We start from the raw sequence: 18,431 nt of genomic DNA on the forward strand, positions 1-18,431 counted from the left end.
TTTTTTTTTTTAATTTTAAGCATTTAGAATGGGAAGTGTCTTTTCACATTTCTGTAACCGCCCAGTACATTTTGAAGCTCTTACATAAACAAAAAGTAGTCAAAAATGTGTCTCTTAAATTTCTAGCTGTTGCAGATGCCATCATTAAGTATTGAGTTTCATTGGCCCCAGCCTGGCCGACTGTCTCCTCTTGATTTTAATGTTCACAGTCACGTGGGAACAAAAGCTGACAAAAAGCCTGTGCTTTTTTGCCCCTGCTCACAGGTCACAGCACGGCAGAACTGTAATCCCCTCGCACCCATGGCAGGGAGTGGGGCATGCAGGAGATGCTGCGGGGAGGTGGACTCCCATGGCTGAGATGAGCTCCCTGCTGCCAAGTGCAGTTTTGTGTTGGTTTTTTTTTTAATAAAAACTTCCTTTGCCTTTTTTTTTTCCCTTAAGCTGAGGGAACCCAAATTGTTTTTCCATGTGTTGTTTCAGATGAAAATGCTTTTCTTCCTCTTTTTCTTTCTGTCAAAAGAACTAGTGGAAAAATTTTTGGGTATTATTCAAAGACCTTTATTTGTTTTCCCCTAGGCTTACTCTTTACTTTGGACTGATGCCTTATTTTTCAGTAGCAGATCAGACCTACCAAAAAAAGGTGTCTGCTAGACAAGAAAAGTACCTTTTTAAAAATTAATTTGGTACTCTTTTCATACCTCAAGATTGATAATTGTGTGTTATTGGCATTGCCACAATCTAAAAATGGTAGTAAAATAAAGATCCTTTGGGCTGGCACTTTTATGCTGTCTTGAATGAATTCTCTTATGGGCTGTGTTCATAATAACTTGGCATCCTTGCAACTGTATATTACTTAGAAAGCAAGAAAGTAAATTTTGGAAATAACTTCTTTCTATTATTGGAATATCTAGTACACAGAATTATTGTTTACTTTTTGTTAGGTACATCTTGGGATTTTGGTTTCTTCTGCTACCTCTTATGTATTAATTAGGGTGGTGATGGTTATTCTGAAAGAAGTACATCAGATTTTTTTTTGAGCTGTGTGGCAGCAGTATTTTCAAGTAAGTTCTTCGTAAGTTTTAGTAGTTTATAGAAGTCATAGTTTAAAGCACATTTCCTTCTAGGGTTTATGTTTTCCTCATCTATTCCTATCATTATTACAAATGTGTAACTTACCATAAGAGAATGAATCAAGGGAAAAAAATAAACATGTAATTCTAATACGAGTTCTGGTACTGCCCTTATTCTTCTACATTTGCCCTATTTTCCACACACAAAATTGACCTGTAGCTTTCCTCACACCCGATGTTAAATTTATATTTATTTATATGCTGAACCTTGATGAACTGAACCTCATGACTTGCTATTTTTATAGCAGTTAGAAGTAAATGGAAGTAGAAATGGAAGTGCCTGTTGTCAGAGGAAGCACAAATGACATGCCAAAAAACCACTGCAGATTAGGAGTGATTTTAGATCTCAGTTTTTAACTGCTTTTTAAGGGTATGCCGTGACAGTAATTCTTTATCTGAACGTTATCATTTATATACATAACACACTTCCTATGTGGCCCATATTTAGATCACTTCTGGGATCTCTGTGAATGCTCCTTGTTCACATTCTTTTGTGGAGGGTGTGTGGCCAGAGAGGCTTTAAAAATTACTTTTAAGGGAAAAAATTTCTGAGAAATACCACACCCTCTTACTCCAAAGAAGCCTTATGCTGTTTTTCTTTTGGTTATGTTTCTTTTTGTTTCTTTTTCCTTCCTGAGATGCATGCTACCTGAAAGTTGCCCTGGAGTATTTGATGGTGGTACTGGCATAAGAGCCTGCAAGATGGGCTGGTACCAGGGGGCAGATGATGGTTGATGTATGTGTATCCCTGTTAAATCAGTGATGAGCTGTGCATGGGATCATCCTTAAAGTTAAACCTAAAAAATCTTCTCCTTTAAATCCAAGCAAGGATGGCTATCCCAGTTTATCCAAGTCAATTTGAAACGGCTCTTAAATCACTGCAGTCTTCATGCATGAACTTGCTCTTCACGCACTTGCTCTTTTGCTCTTCACGTGCCCTTCATTTTTGCCATGAACCGTTCCCCAGCAGAGCCCACAAGCAGCATTTTGCCTGTGGTGGCTTCCTGAGGAGGTACAACTGCAGAAGGGTAGAACTTGATGTGATCCTCATTTTAATCCCTGCCAGTGAGAGCAGGCTGTGGAGGGGCTGTCTGGGGACAACTTTGCTTGGGCAAGCATTTAGGAGAAGACTAGGTGAAACAAAAAAGGGAACAGAGGGGACGCAAAAGTACGATCTCCTGCTACCCTGCTCTAGTCTTCATTTCCTATCTGCTTTATCATTTTTCTGTAAATCTCTTCAGCTGGCATCAGGTTGAGCACTTGGGTTTCAGCAGTTGTCTACTGGTTGTCCATATGTGTCCTGCTTCTGGCACGAAGCGGCCACTGTCACCATGTTACTTGCACAGGATGATGCATTGGGGTGCAGGAAGAAAATATTGGGACTTCAGTAGTACATGCACATGATTTATAACTGGATAAATATACACATACATATATATACATATATTGGGGGTGCACGCTCAAAAGTTTTTACTGTTAAGATGTATGTGATTAGAATAGTTTGTAGACCACTGCTCTAGCAGACGGAAAAACAGTTATTTCTTTTTTCCCCTTATTTGCCCCCTGATTATGACTCAGCTAAATTGAGGCCTCTGCAAATACAGCCTCCTCCCAGTTTATAGATACTGTGTAATGAAATGACTCCCCTAGGTAACTCAGCTGAAAACCACCCCTTCTCCAAGAGAAGATGTGAATGAAGGGGCCTCTCCAATGCAATTAATTGAAATGCATCCACATGATCTTTTCCTTTTGATTTGAATGGGAGCTGATTGGTTTTCCCAGTGCAGGCAAAAGAGCTGTTTTCTTCTCCTAAAGTGAAACGCCTAGTATCTGACGCTCCATTTATCGAGGCTGGTTAAGGGATGGAAAGGTGAAGGGGCACAGCCAGGCAGTGGAGTGGGGAGAGAGCATGGTGCCAAAATTTGCAGGGCTGGCGGGGAGCAGCAAACTCGGAGGCGAGGTGACTCAGGCAGCATCCCTCCCAGTTCGCCCCACTGTGCCTCCCAGCCCAGATTCCTCCCATCCTGCCGCACCTTTGCTCTTGGAGCAGTGCTTTCCCACCCTCTCCAAAAATGAAAAAGTGGGAGCCTGCCAAGGCACTTTGGAGGATGGCCTCCACCAGGGATCCTGCTCACCTGGGTTCATGCTAATGGCCCCCACCTGGGCACCCAAGTGATTCGCTTCTCTTGGCACTGCCTGGTGTAAACACTTGGGCAAATGAATAGGGAAAAGGAGTGGGATGGACAGACAGATGGACAGCCCCTTGTCTATCTGTGTCCCCAGTTGCCAGAGTCCCCCCAGCCCAGCTGGCAGACAGGCTGAAAATCCAGCTGAGGTGGGACCACGCCACTCATGAGCGCTTTGCTCATGAACTTGAGAACTCTGAAGTCCTTCCCTTTTGCTTAAGTTAAACTACTATGTATTTTTTTTCCTTTCTTTTTAACTAGACAGCCTTTCTGCTAGACTCCAAGGGGTCTGAGGTGAGGATGCAAGCCCGGAGCGGGTTTGGTCTCCTGCACTGCACCCTCTCCGGCTCCTTCACCTTTGATAAGTGGGGCAGCCAGCTGAGCCCCACCTCACCACCCCATTCTACAGGAGTGCTCCAGGGAAAATAGTTTAAGGACCTTAAACACTAGAGTCAGTACCCAGTAGAGGGAAGCAGCCAGCGGAGAGCTGTGGTATGTAAAGAGGTTAGTCAGCTGGGGAATGGCTCCCTGCCTTCACACCCCCTTCTTCCTACCTAAAAGAAGTGAAATCAGGTAAAACTGTCAGAGGAATACAATTTAGGTTTGCAGAGTGTTTAATATTCCACTGGTGGAATTGCAAAAAAAAAAAAAAGTGTTGATACTGATTTACTAAATACATTCATTTTATTATTCAGGGCTAAGCAGTAGGGTGATTAAACTTGATTTATAATGAAAGTGGGTTTGTTTCCCCTTAATGATTGCTTTTGTTACAGCCGGCAGAATGGACTACTACCTTAGGTTATCCTGCAGATACGACTGCCCTGCTTTGCTGTAAGGGAGCCCTATTTTTCAGGGGAAAAATAAAAGAGTCAAATGATAGTGCCAACTTGGAAAGTTACTGCATAGCTGCTATCACATAAAGCGGAATAAATTGCAAGAGCTTTAAAATATGTGCAATATGTGTACCGACTTTCTGCAAACTAGCACTCTCAGTGATTGCCAGTAGCAATTACATCAAAGCTTTATGCTTGTAAGGTCAAACACAAGACTTTAATGGTGAATGATTACAGATAAGTTTTTTGGGGGTTTATCTTCTGAAGGATATCCTTTTGCTTCTTACCGGCTTAAACATTCAACGCTCATTCCTGCCTCTCCCTTTCTGCACCTTCCCACTGCGCTACTGTAAAAGCACTGATAAGGAAAACAAGTCCCTGGATAAGCCAGTGGGTGAGAGGAGGAGGGTGATGAGGAAGGAGGGCAGGGCCTGGCAATTCACCTGGGTGATGGAAGGGGAGCTGGATGAGATGCTGGGGTGGTTTCTGCAGATGCATGACCCCAGTGATGTTGACCTGAAAGGCTGGAGGAGTTCTTGAGGGTTACTGCACTGACATGCAAAGTCAGACATATGAGCTAGAAAGGGCTGTCCTGTGAATAAAAGTACTTCAGGCTATGATGGCCTTCAGAAAGCAATGTATTCCATGTATTCCATATACTGTTCCATGTATTTCCAGGTTAGAAAGTCCCTCTACTTGGAGACAATGAATTCTTATATGTCTTTACACTCTTCATTTTCTCTGTCTCCCAAAAGAGGGTGGGAGAAGGGCAGGAGAGGAAAGTAGCGTGGGGGGTGAGGTAGGAGGGTGAATGGTAAGCACAGAAATTGTCAGTGCTACACATATGTGGTAATAATGTCTGTTGCTTGTGCAGTATGAAGATATGCCAACCAGTATGTCAAAGAAAACTTCAAGGCAGTTTTGTGTTGAAACACAGATTTATTCAAACCGGGGACCCAGCTGATAATGTCAATGAAGTCAAATGATCAAAACACTTAGTCGTAGATGGGATATTTGAATCAGAGCCTGCAGTATCTTTCTGAGTCTTCAAAGTACTTCACAGTCTTGTGAGAGATTATGTTGAGAACACTCAAAATCTTAAAGGGTGACTCACTGTATTTTCCCCACCAAACAATTAAGCTGTTTCACTGAGCTCATCTTCACTGGTCTGATATGTAATAACTTGTTTTTCCCCATGCTGCAGCCTAAATTTATTCCCTTGGTGTTGTTAAATATGAACCTTTTTACTGATTTTTTTTTTTCATGCTACAATCGGTCAGCAGCCCAGAAGTTGATAGCTGCATGGAAGATTGCCACAAATAACGTAATTCTGTGCAGCTTCTTAATCTGGGCATCAAGCAAATCGCTCTTGAAAGAAATCCAGTCTTTGCAGTGAGCAGGTCTGTCTGAGTTTTCATTCAGGTTGTGGGAGGTGTTCATGCCCCACCTCTCTCTTCTGCTCCATGGTCCATCCCTGACCGAGTGGGCAAGTCTCAACAGGCCTTACCTCTGCTAACCCTTCAGCCAGAGAATCCCAAGGTGGCTGTGAGATCTAAAGACAAAGTAAATGCCCCCTGATGCCCTAGGTGTGCTGGATTTCTTCACAAGCTGAACCTCCACCATCATCTTGCAAAGGCTGTGGAGCGGGGTAAGCCCTTGCAGTGCCCTGGTGAGACACTGGCAAGCAATCCAAGGTTATTTGATATCACTGGGAGGAGAGAAGGAAAGGAGTAACTTATATCTCTTACTCCTGCTGGGTGAGACGGGGGGGTCCTATTGGAAGTGGAAGTGTTTCTTGACTCGGAGGAGTGAGCTCTGGCTCACAGCAGGGCTCGGAGGGAGGCAGGGGCTCAGAGGGAGGTAGGGTGGCCAGCGGCAGCCAGCTGGCCCTGGGTCTGCGGCAGCGTGCCTGGGAGGGAGATCCCTGGTCCGCTGCCAGCGAGTTTTGGAGGAAAGCGGCTACCGATGGTGTTAGTCAGAGTGCGGCTGCTGGGTGCTGTTCAAAGGCCTGGCCTGCTGTAAGAATGTCGGGTTGGGCGTTATCTCATTTCCCCTTTCACATAACCCTGGGGACAGGGGAGACCATTAATGAAATCCTGGTGGTGAATGGAGTCAGAACCAGGCTGAAATGTGTAAATAGTTTCTCACAGGAGATTTATCTTTTGGTCCATTTGTACCATTCCACAGGCATAACCTTCCAGTTTGCATGATGTTTATTTTTCCCTGGCTGTCACTGTTCCTGTTTAATTCTTAAAGATAATAATATGCAGTAATAATGGTGAGGAAGAATGCTTTTCTTAACATTAATGTCAAACATAGTGTGATACAATTTCTGTAATATTTTGGCAGAGTATTAACTGTGCGCATGATGCCAGCAGTAGTGCTGAATGGTTCAGAGGCTGCTGCTGTGCTCATTAGGGGTGCTTTTTCAGACCTCATGTAAGAGGCCCCAGAAGACGTGCAGAAGAGTGAATGCAGTATTTATATTTGAAAATTGTGGCAAAAATAGGCTGCTGGAGAATTAAAGCTCAGTCAGCCCAGCTTTGATCCCAAGCAAAGCATGAATGCAACTAACAGTCAATATAGAAGCACTTACTGAGTAGTACAGCATTAAAAAAGCCAAGTGGATTTCTAAGAACAGATCGTTTCAAAGCAGCCAATTTTCCAATCCTGACAGATGAGCATGCCTTATCTGAATAAACAAGGGAATAAATGAGGTGTATCTGCTGATGCTGTTTCGCATAAGCAAACAAGAGAAAGAGGCTCTAGAGTTAGAGCCATGGTGATTAACTTTGCTGGAGTGCAAGGCTTCTCTTCCTCGGTGTATCCACCCATCTGCTATTGCCACTGGTTTGTGTCTGTCCTGGACCATTCATAGAAGTGCTGCTGCTACCTCCTCCCATTCCTTCATCTTCCTTTGCAAGATGCGTTAGTTTGGATTCAGTGCTAGGTTTCACTGCTGTTGGCCTTATTTAGTAGAGAAGTGCATGGCAGTTTGAAAATAATCGTCTCGGTGAAATTGACATAAGGGAGGTGTTTAGCTGCTTGAAAAGAAGCATTTGGGCAGGAATTCTTGTTTTGATACCGAGCCACCAGCAGGACCTCCCCCTACCAGGACCTTTCTGACAGCCCCTTGCAGGAGTTCCTCCTTTCCCACTTGCATTCAATAACTTGATCAGTGACCTGGATGGGAGCTGGAAGTTGGCTTATGAAGTTGGCAGGTGTCCTTAACTTGGAGGAACCTTGGTGGGCACAAGAGATGAATTCAAAATGATCTTGGCAGGCTGGAGAGAGGGTCCACAGTGAAGAAGCTGAAATTTCACAAAAAGAAGTGCTAAGAATAGTACTCATGAAGGAGAATTCAAATGGCCGTGGGCTGGGCTATTTGGAGGACATACTGAAAAGACCTAGCATGTCTTATCATGTGCTTGCAGAGAAAAACAGCTGTTGTTTTGGAAACGTTGTATGTAAAATATAAAGGAGGGTCGACCTAGATTTTTTTGAAGAGACTGTGTATTCATTACTGAAAAAGCCTGAGAGCCGTTGTCCTGCCCAAGAAGGATAACAGAGAGGCCTCGTTAAAGCCAAAGTACTTGAAGAAGACTGGAAAGAGTGCAGCAGCTGCTATCTGGTAGGTGCTGCTTTACTGAAATCTAGCAGCGGAGTTGCATTCATGGATGGCAAATCTATTTTGGTTGTGAGTTAATGATGTCTGCAGTCTCTGTAAGTGAAAGAGAAGGAATATGATAGCAGGGGAATTAGGATCGCTTTTCTCTTCAAAACAGCATTTCCTCTTTCCATGTGCTTTTCTGCCAACAAGGAGATGGGTACAGTGGGGTAGGTGGGTGAAGTCAGAGGTTCCAAAATGGGACGCCTGTCCTGGCATATCGTTGATAAGTGTGCATCAGTTTGGGCTGAGAAGTGCCCACACATGGCTGTGCTGTCTGCATGTGACAGGGTATGCACATCTCTCCACGTGTCAGGATGCAGACTGCAAGGAACCATCCAGCCATGCTGGGCAATATGTAGCCCTCCTGTTTGTTCTTCCCCCTCATGGGAACTGCAGAGGAGGAGGCTGGGGAGAACAGCAGGGATGATTTCTTCCCTTTCTGGCCATGAGAGTCCTGGGGTTAGAATCTGGTTGATGCAGCTTTGGACTCTGCAGATGAAATTACAACAGTAACCAGGACCATGGGCAGATTCAAAGTATTAATGACAATTAATGCCCTGAGGATTCAAAAAGTAAGTGGTGAGTAGTGTTTACTGTTTTGGGAGTAAATTCATAGAATTATAGAATCACAGAATGGTTAGAGTTGGAAGGGACCTCAAGGATCATCTAGTTCCAACCTCCCTGCCATGGGCAGGGACACCTCCCACTAGACCAGGTTGCTCAAAGCCCCATCCAGCCTGGCCTCGAACACTTCCAGGGATGGGGCATCCACAGCTTCCCTGGGCAACCTGTTCCAGCGTCTCACTACCCTCACAGGAAAGAATTTCTTCCTAATATCTAATCTATATCTACCCTCTTTCAGTTTAAAACTGTTACTTCTCCTCCTATTGCTACAGTCCCTGACAAAGAGTCCCTCTCCTGTAGGGCCCCTTAGGTTCTGGAAGGCTGCTATAAGGTCTCCCTGGAGCCTGCTCTTGTCCAGGCTGAACAAGCCCAACTCTCTTAGCCTGTCCTCGTAGGAGAGGTGCTCCAGCCCTCTGATCATCTTCGAGGCCCGTTTTTTAACTGCAAAACGCCACCTTCACTTCTTCCAGGAGCACACTGGCAGAAAGGTCAAGCCCTTCTGCTGTTATTCCTAAGCATGTTAGAGAGGAAGCTTTTGACAACTCCCGACATCAAATACTTCCTCCACTCAGCTGCTGCGACTCCAGTCCCACAGGGCAGTAGCTCTGCTGTCTGCTTCTGCCTGGCATTCGAGTCCCCACCGTCTGCTCCTGCTCTGCTCTGCCTGTGGGTGCCACTGGGCCCAGGAGAGGGCACTGGGCGAGGAGAGTGGGTCTGGCCATGGAGCTGGTGTTTCCCATCACTTAGCGAGGGGCCCTCAGCCAAGAAGCGCAGTTCATCCCAGAGCATGGCTGCAGGCCTGTCTCAGGTGTAGCAAGAACACTGTTTCAAAAGTTGTGTTTAAGTGTTGCAGCGAGTTCAAGAGGAGCGAAATGACTGACTGAAACTCTCTTGTCGTTTGAGAGCAGGAGATGTTTTTAATTGGTGCCATTTCATAGAATCATAGACTTATATAATAGTTTGGGTTGGAAGGGACCTTTAAAGGTCACCTGGTCCAACCCCCCTGCCATGGGCAGGGACATCTTCAGCTAGATCAGGTCACTCAGAGCCTGGTCCAACCTGACCTTGAATGTTTCCAGGGATGGGGCAATTACCACCTCTCTGGGCAACCTGTGCCAGTGTTTCACCACCCTCAGCCTAAAAAATTTCTTCCTTATTTGAATGGCTGCAATTTTGACTTCTTGCCTGAGCCCGGGTCAGGCTGGTTCAGAGGTCCAGTGTGGATGTCAGTGAATTCGCCATTAGCCTTTGGTGACCTGGGGTTAGCTGCTTTGATGACACTGAAAGGCATGACAACAAGGAAAACCCCAGGGGCTTTTCCACCCCTCTTTTACTTCTGTTAAACAGGCAGCGCCTGCACAACTTGTGGGGATTTGTGGGGAGAGCGGCGGGCAGGCCTCGGCCCGGCGGGCGGCAGCCGCTCCTCCATTTGGGCAGGGGTGTTGTGAAGGGGGGGAAAATGGCGGCTCTCTGACTCCACCTGCCGGCGGGAGGGGGCCGGGACGAGGCGAGGCCGGCTCCCCGGCCCGTGGCGGGGCGGGCGAGGAGCTCCCTCGGCGGGTGGGTGCTGTCGGGCCGTCGGACGGACAGCGCTTTGAGGGCGGCGGCAGCAAAAGCTGTTTGGCAGCGTTCGGTGTGAAGAAGGGAAGTGAGGGAGGTGAGAAGTGGTGGCTCAGGCCGGTGGCCGGTCTCTGCGCCACAGCGTGAGTCAAGGGGTTAAATTAACTCAGTGTCTGCAGGGGGAAGCACGCAGCTCACACTCAGGTGACTTCTGAAATGTATAGAAGCCATCTCCTAATTACAAGTGCTTTGCTGATTCTGATTAGTTCAGAGAGATGGTTGCAAGCCTTGAGAGGGCAGGGATCACAAGGTCCCAAGAAGGTGAAAAGTGCAGTTTTCCCAAAGTTCCCTTCCATTTCAGGGCCTGTGGCTTCCTCCTGTTCCCCAGCCGGCCATGTCACCTCCTGCTGCAAGCATGGCTGGAGGGGACGTGCCTGCCGGTCCTGTGCCTCTTGTCCCAGCACAGGACACCCACGCTGGGCCACAAAGATGATTGGATGGGCCATGAAGATGATCAGAGGGCTGGAGCACCTCTGCTATGAGGACAGGCAAAGAGTTGGGGTTGTTCAGCCTGGAGAAGAGAAGGCTCTGAGGCGACCTTATAGCAGCCTTCCAGCACTTAAAGGGGGCCTACAGGAGAGATGGGGAGGGACTCTGTCAGGGAGTGGAGTGGTAGGACAAGGGGTAACAGTTTTAAACTGAAAGAGGGGAGATTTAGATTAGATATCAGGAAGGAATTCTTTCCTTTGAGGGCAATGAGGCCCTGGAACATGTTGCCCAGGGAAGTTATGGATGCCCCATCCTTGGAAGTGTTCAAAGCCAGGCTGGATGGGGCTTTGAGCAACCTGGTCTAGTGGGAGGTGTCCCTGCCCATGGCAGGGGAGTTGGAACTAGATGATCTTTAAGGTCCCTTCCAACATGAACCATTCTATGATTCTAACACTTGCTGAAATGAAATTCACTTTTTGCTGAAATGGAGAGGTGCTTCTTGCATCTTGCTCGGCACGGGCTGCATCCCCTAACCCACCCCCTGAAAACCAGTCTTCTGCTGGTCTGGCAGGCTGCGCCAGCTGGGAGAGGGCTCTGGTGAGAGCAAGAGATGGCCTAAAGGAGGGTGCAGCTCCTTGCAGCTGGGGCAGTGGTGAGGGGAGGAAGGAGTGTGGTTGGGGGGGAAGGAAGAGCAGTGGAAAGAGAGAGAAGGAACTAGACTTTGCCCTTTCGGTGAGCTCCTCCGTTAGCTCAGTCACCCAGTGTGTACACCCTCAGCAAACTGGAACGGCTGAAGGATGAGTACGTGTTTCCTTCTGCTTATTTTGCTCTGAGAAGGGTGATCTCAGAGAGTGGTGGGGCAGACAGCTGCAGGGTGTGACTGTCTGGCTTCTCTGCCAGCTCCCGGCAATGCGGGCACCTCAGAGGTCTCCTTGGGGAGGGTTACCCAAGCTGCCTGAAGCAGGGAGAAGGGCACAGACCTGGCCAGGAGCTGCAGAGTGTTGAGCATCCTGGAGCAGCCCCGAGGATCTGTCTCCACCCATATGCTGCTGCTCTGGTTCATGGTGGCCTGTTAGAGGAGCAAATCAAAATATTATGGGAAATGTGGGTCTGGAGCAATGGTTCCCTCCTATAGTCAACCTTTGCTTGACAATCCTGGTCTAATTTCATGCCTAGCTCAGGTCCAGCCTCTTCTCCTCTGCCTTGGGAGCTTCATCACCACTGCAGAGCCACAGCTGCTGATCCCATCTTCTGCTGGTGCTGGAAGCCCAGGTGCCATGACCGAGCTGATGGGTTTGGTTGGACTGTGTGACTTTGTCTAGAGCTGTTCCCTTCACTTCCCCTAACGCCCAGTCTGGGCGACCACAGACCGCAGTGATCTGGTAGTGCTTACAAGCATGGTCTCTTTGGGACTGACCTTCTCCTGCTCTCCTTGGCCATAATTTTGTTCACAAGTTTTCTTCTAGCACAACTCTTTCAGAAAATCGGTTGGTGATACAATAGGGCCAGCTACTGCGAAGTGAACAAAACTGAAAAACATAGTTAATAAATGACTCAGGCTTTAAAAAGTGTTAATTGAAGAGTTAATGCTTGTTTTCCTAGTTCCCTTTTAACAGATGCTTATTGGGATTCTCCTTGAAGTCTTGCAGCTTTTACAGTCATCATGAATCAACAAACTGTCCTTCCTTCATATAAAAGTGGAACTGCTGGCGTATGAGCAATATATGAAATAACACGCATTGCAATACCAAGCGAGGCCTCTCTTCATTCTGTACGGCAATGGATTTATTGTGATTTTTCCATCCTTGAGAATAAACTGCTCTCACCTTGACATTTGCCACATATTTTGAGAGACAAAGCTGTAGTGTGTTCTTTCTCCTAGGTTAGTAACTGTTCCAGTGATAAGTTTAATACAACTTTGCTGCTGTTTTTGTACTTGAAGGGCCTTCTCAGGAAGAGATAAGAAGTTCAAATGAGGAAGCACTATGTGGCGGTATGGGAAACAGCAGCTTGAAAAGATAACTTACATTGTTAATTTGTCCACAAAAAAGGGTTAGCGATAATGTTAAGTGGCCTGAAGACAGAAATAGAAGGAGCAAGAAGCAGGACATAGAGAGACATGGTGGAGAAGGCAAAGCAAAACGAGGCTCTGTTGGTACAGCGTAGCATGATTTGATGCATATGGTTAAAGCAGGTAAGAAGGATTATCGAGATGCATATGCATTGTCTGCCAAAAATCTTGTAAGAAGGCAAGGTATTGTGCACCAGACTTCACCAAGATGTCCTGAATATTGCAGATAAACTCACAAGGGTGCACTAAGTACAGTTTTAAATTTCTGAATAGAGAAGATTTCTGTGTTGCCTTGAGGGTCAGCATCAAATGCCAGCACAAATGCCATGTCTGAAAGCAGCACGTCAGTTTCTTCATTAAATGCTGCTGTAGATCTGGGCCTGGCTCTATTCAGTTTCACAGCTTGGGAGCTTGGAGGGCAAGTAGTCATGTTCTCACATGATGTATTTGGTTTTAAGTTATGTCTGTCCATAAACAGACAAATTAATAAATATCTGAGTGACCAAGGACAAAATACCCACTTTCCTTAATTCCTTTATAAACTCTACAACCATACTTTGTAACCATTATTGTCAATGAGTGGTAAAATAATGTTAGAAGGGTTAGATATTTGTGATTAGAAAATACTAAACCTTTAAAAATTGTTTGGCTCTGTCCAGGCTACTACTTCAGTGGAAGAAAGTTAACCTCTAAATGGATTGCACAGTATATGAAAACTGCATCTTCATAATTTTTTCTCTGTAACCCATAGCAGGCCAAAAGTCATGTTCTTAAGAGTATACAGTGGAAAATGCTGATGGGCAGATTTGCACCGTTTCTCTATCCCCATCACTGGTGGTGAGCAAGGTCTTAGGCTCTGCTTGATACATCTATGATTGTGTAGCAAGTGGTGGGGGAACATTGTTGGTCTTGAGGATGTTGCTGCTTTAACCTGCAAAGGATTGCCTTGGGCCTTTGAAGAGGCATGCAAGGGATTCAGATTGCTTTAGGAAGACAGAGTTTGGGCCTCTGTCCACGCAAGAGAGATGCAGCTCAACTCTAGTTTGGTCAGGCAGGGTGATCACCCCAGCCTGCTCTAGGGGGTGGTGGTTATTGTCTGTTCCCTGTTAGTCCTTGCCCTGTACTGAGGTTGGCAGAGACATCAGTGGTCTTCCGGGAGATGGAGAGTGAAACCGGCTACCTTTGCCTCAGAAAAGAAGAAAATCAGAGGGTATTCCATGCTTTCTCAGCAGGTGGGAGGGTGGGGAGAGAGGGTCTGCAGAGGTGCCCTGCACAGCTGGTCGCTGCTCACTGGTGACTCCAGGGGTTGCTCTTCACGGGTAGGGACCTGGGATGAGTAGGGACCTGATTGAGATGTCTGGGGTTATGCGCACAGAGTTGTTGCTTGTTCCTTCTCTCTTTGGCCCCAGAATAACAGTGTAAAAAGACACAAGTTAAAGTATAGCTCTGGAGGGACTGAAGTTGCCACAATCATCTTCAGTCCCTGGAATATCAGAAAATTTGTAAGATGAAAACACCTTAATGATCGTGAGAAGTGGATCTACAGTTGTCAGCTATTCCCTCTCCAGGTTTTTGTACTTCTGTAATTTTAAAAATATCAGTAGTATATCTAAAATCTCTTCCTGTAGTGTGGAGGATGTGCTTCCTTCTCTCTCCTTGGTGGTTTTGGGATGGAGAATTGGCATGACACAATTTGTGGAGCCAAACTGTGAACTTTGCTGGATTTGTCCTCTTTACAGCGTCGAATTTCTACAGAGTGAAAGAAGGAAGTGGTTTGCTAAGTCACCTTTTTTTTTGAAAAAAAAAAAAAAAAAATTATCACAACTACCAGTAATAACCACAGGGAAAACATGCGAACAGTGAGTATTCAATGTAAAGCTATATATGGGAAAGGCTGCTCATTGTGAACCTGCTGCCAGCGAGACTACACCCTGCCAGTGAGTATGCACCCGGTCGCTTGGGCTGAGGGTTTGGCTGTCACATCTGCCTGAGTGCATGTTACCCCGCTTTCCAAGCTGACAACCTGGCAACGAATCGTATGGTCTTTTAGTCCTCTGTGGGGAAATTCTTACGAGCAGGAGCCATGCAGGGGAACAGTGATAAATGGAGTTAGGAGGAGGCTGGATAATAGTTTTGCTTGGTGGGATTTATTACGACTAAAAGCAAGTGTCATTGGTAACAGAGCTTTGAGCAAAGTCCTTCATCGTTCTTGGAAATGTGTAGTGGTGTCCTGGTATTCCCAGTAGTTTTTTATCCATTGCTCATCTGGAGTGTTTTTAGGGACACTGTTTTGTGTGTCTGACCACAGGATTCGTGGTCAGTTTGAAGATAGCCCGTCACTGACAGGGTTTTTTGAGCAATGTGATAATTGACAGTGGCTGAGGAAGAGAACACTGCGATGGAGTAATTGAACCTGAAAGTGTAATTCCAGTGGAAAGAATAGTTTTGTCCCACCTGTTACAGAAATTCTACCAGTTCTGGAACGATTTGAGGGAGTCTTTATGTTCAGAAGTCAGTCGCTTTTCCAGCAAAGCAAACCTTTTATGGTAGAGCAGCTGTACCTTTTGGTTTTAAGGCTTTTGCTCTAATTTAAGAATCTTAAGTGTGTTTTTCATGTGCTTTAAAATAATACGAAAAATCCATATGAGATAGTATTTTTATTTTTTGTGCAGAATCCAAAAGTAATTTTTGCACTGTTAAGGGGAGGGGTATGTGTGTGTTTCTGTTTTACATTATTCTGAGTTTTCAGGATGAATTAGTTTCATTTCTTCCACACTGTGAATTTCTTTCTCAGTATGGATTTTTCTACGTGGATATGGATGACAGGTTTTAATAACTTTGAAACGAAAATTTATAAACTTAAAAATTAAGATTTTTTTTTTTTAGTGGCTGAAAATTTTACCTTGCCTGTGTTTCTTAAGTATTTACATGTATTCAGCTTTATTTTTCTAGACAGATGAGCTACTTTGTATATTCCACTTTAGAGAGTACATTAATTCTTACACTAGAAACCATCATACTGCTAGTCTCTGACCTTTTGAAGGTGATTATCTCTAGGAAACTACTGCTTTCTACCTTTCTTGGAAATGCTGGTCAGAGTATAGGACCACTCTTCAGTATATCTAGCCTCCTGTGCTATCTCAAGTGCTTTTTCTGTGCCCTCTGCCTCCCCCACTTTCCTTTGTAATGTGTTTCCCCTGCCTTGTTTTTTGGCCAGTAGGGACTGCGTGAGGTGGCTGTATGGTATGTTCACAGATGTACAGCCAAGATCATTGTTTCTTCTGGGCTGCTAAATTGACCATTCCTTGCCATTCAGCTCATTGTTCTTACAACCAGCAGCATTCAAAGGCTCTGATACCCTCCGGGGAGTCTAGGTGTGGGTTGTCCTTCTAAAACCCCAGCACTTGCAGCCATAAAGTAGCATCACCTGCTGCTTTGGTGGTCTTATTTGGTTGTGTGCCATGAGGTGGTGGGGCCTTCAAGCACGTGCATGTTTTCAGGGTCACCGGCACCCCTTCCATCCTTCACAAGGGGAGTGTGCCATTTTCTGTCCTTGGCAGTTTAATTTCATTTCAGTGTAAAGAACACAAAACCTTCATGAGAGGCTTTTCTTTCTCTACTTGTAATGTAGCGTTAGTCATTTGAAAATTGTTTGTGAGCTGGAAGACAAAGGGGCCAGGAGAATAATTGCTGGGCAGTCAACAGAGGAAGCAGTTTATAGGCTGCTGCAGTTTTGTTCGCATTTATTTAACTCTGATCAGTAGTGTTCTGGAGAAAAATGTAGACTTCCTAATACTCCCATTCCTTCAGTGAAGGGGCAAAGTCAGTCTGGGGCCTGTTTTGAGATTCCCCACTAATTCTCCAGCAAAACCAGGTCTCAGCAGTTGCCCGTCTGTAATGGCTTATTTGGCCTTTCTGTAGCCCTGGAAGGGCTCGCTGGCTTTTGGGGCACAAACCCAGCCGTCAGAGCAGGTAATGCTCCAGGGTATCATCTGGGGCAGCAGCTCTCTGGGCAGTTTCCTTCACTTACCACCTATTTTCAGGTTCTGCTTCTTTGTTTTTTTCTTGGAGGCTTCCTCAGTCTTTTGTAGCATCTACTGGGGAACTTTTAACAGCCCAGTAAGCCAGCTGGCACCAGGGGGTTTTTATCCCCATTTCCAAAGACATTTTATCCCATTACAGTAAAGTAAACATTCTGGATATATCTACAGTAGTAAGGTACAAGTAGAAGTGAACTTGTTTAATGATAAGACTTTTCAGTCTTCTTTTTCAGACTTAGGATCTTCATGCCTCATAAACAAAGTGCTTAAATGTAAAAAGTGTATTTCTGACTGGGTTTGAAAATCTCTTTTGGGAAGAGGCTTTTAATTCCAAGACAGTAAAAATTATGCTGAAGGGAAGGTCCCATATCTAGAAATGCAGATCAGGAATTGCTTGTGTTTTTCTACATTCTAGGCTATGAAGATTAATCTAAACTCTGAATTTGCCTGCTTTAAACCCTCCCTTCCCCAATCTTTTTGGTATGGTTTTTTTTTTTTCTTTTCTCTTTTTTAAGATGTTTATCCCATGGAGTTCAGGATCCATATGAGTAATTGCACCCATCTTAAAGCTTCAACTGCTTGCCAATTTGTTTATCACTCTTTTTTTAAAGAGGCTTATACACAAATAGCAGGGCAAAACTGATTCATGGTGTGGTGTGACATGGTTTCTTCTTTGCACACCTACTCATGCATTGATCCTGCACTGATTAACAGCATAAATTTCTAGCTATAATGCTAAACTGCATCTTCAGGGGCTGGTCTGTCATTCCTCTCTGCTCTCAGCTTGGCCCCGGTCTGACTTATTAAAGCATATGTGAGTTAACCCATACCGCCCTCTGGCTGTGGAGAGAAACACTGGCACTGAGAAATAAGGCAGCATTTTCCCGGTAGAGGGAGGTATTGTAAAGCTCAGCCAAAGTAGGATTCCACTTGCTGGAGAAAAAAAGTGCCTTTTGTGGTTTGGTGGGGTTTTTTTGTTTAGGTTTTTTTTTCGGAATTTTAGGGATTCATGGGGCAGTGTGTGCAGAGAGCTCAGAGGAGGCAGCGAAAAAGCATTGCTCCGCATTTGGGTAGACAGAAGATTTTCCCATGATTGCTTTTATATTTTGTTATTATTATTGGAATAGAATAGTTGGAATGAGAGCAGAGACCTCTGCCTTGCCTCAGCGAAACCTCGCAGGTCACCTGCGGTGGAGGTGGAGATGCCTTTGGTACCGCCAGGGCAAGGAGGGACTCCCATGCTCACTGCAGCAGCCCCCCTGCCTTCCCTCTGCTCCCTCAAATCACATGGTGGGTTGAGTATGTTGCTGCTCAGAAGGGTGTTGAGCACATCGTCATGTAGGTTTTTTCAGTTTACATTGTATGGCAGGGATGGGCATCCTTAGAATAGGTTTAAAAAAACGCAGTAACTACTGTTAAATTGCTGCAAAAGTGCTTGGTCAGCTGGAGCACAGACATAAATCCATAGCACTGCTTTGCAGCATCCATGTGGATAGTTCAGGTGCCTCAGTACTTAGCCTAATCCACTGATTAAATATGCATGCTTCAGGACTGATTGATCACTGAGTGGAACAAGGCAAGAAACATCAAAACAGATGTTGGAGTCACATTAGGTAAGGAGAGAAACATGTAATTAGTTAATTATTTAACTCCTTGAATCAACAATTTAGGCTCCCGTGAAGCTTTGGATTTTTTTTTTTTTTTTTTCAAGGTTCGTGTCCTTAGATTTGTGGCTTGATTTCTCTCTGCTCATTTCCTTTTGTCACCTCCTGCCCTAGCAGGGACCCAAGGTGCAGTTCGCTATTCCTTGACACCCACACCCGTCTGT

At 45.3% G+C, this 18,431-nt stretch overlaps 1 protein-coding gene across 2 annotated transcripts in view; it reads left to right on the forward strand.

The window, feature by feature from the left end:
* The window catches only part of LIMS1 (LIM zinc finger domain containing 1), a 77,646-nt gene that overhangs the window by 17,604 nt on the left and 41,611 nt on the right, over positions 1 to 18,431 (forward strand). Inside the window, exon 1 of one of the 2 annotated variants that reach the window (XM_074157136.1) lies at positions 14,479 to 14,500. The exons of the other annotated variant lie outside the window; for it this stretch is intronic. The gene's annotated coding sequence lies outside the window, so the exon portion shown is untranslated. Of the gene's footprint in view, positions 1 to 14,478; positions 14,501 to 18,431 lie in introns of those variants that run through there. 2 annotated transcript variants of the gene reach the window in all.

The sequence above is a fragment of the Numenius arquata genome, chromosome 1, assembly GCF_964106895.1.
Source record: "Numenius arquata chromosome 1, bNumArq3.hap1.1, whole genome shotgun sequence".
Taxonomy (NCBI): Eukaryota; Metazoa; Chordata; class Aves; order Charadriiformes; family Scolopacidae; genus Numenius; species Numenius arquata.